We start from the raw sequence: 409 nt of genomic DNA on the forward strand, positions 1-409 counted from the left end.
TTCTGGAGAGGCGATGCTTGTGTTTTTCCTTGTAGGGCACTCCGGCGGAATGGGGAACGTTGAAAGCGCAGACGGTTCAAGATGACCGTCGGCTTTTTTATTTCTTCAACCAAAAGCTCCAGGCTTGAACAGCCCCCACATCCCGGTAGCGCTCTCGCGGGCGAGCGGGGGGAAGCAAAGAGAAGATCCCGGTGGGCTCCCCCCCGACCCGCGCAGCCCCGCCGGTGCTCCTGAGCACGATCTACCCGGCCCCGGCCCTCAGTGCTCTTCCCCGGCTCTCGCCCGCTGCTGCCTCCACCGCCCCGGTCCCCCGCGCCCCGTACCCTCCGTAGCTGAGCGGGCGCGGAGAGGGGACCGGAGGGGTGCAGCTGCCGGGCGGGGTCGGACCTGAGGGAGGACTGCAGGAGCT

This window comes from Charadrius vociferus, unplaced genomic scaffold (genome assembly GCF_000708025.1).
Source record: "Charadrius vociferus isolate BGI_N301 unplaced genomic scaffold, ASM70802v2 scaffold871, whole genome shotgun sequence".
NCBI lineage: Eukaryota > Metazoa > Chordata > Aves > Charadriiformes > Charadriidae > Charadrius > Charadrius vociferus.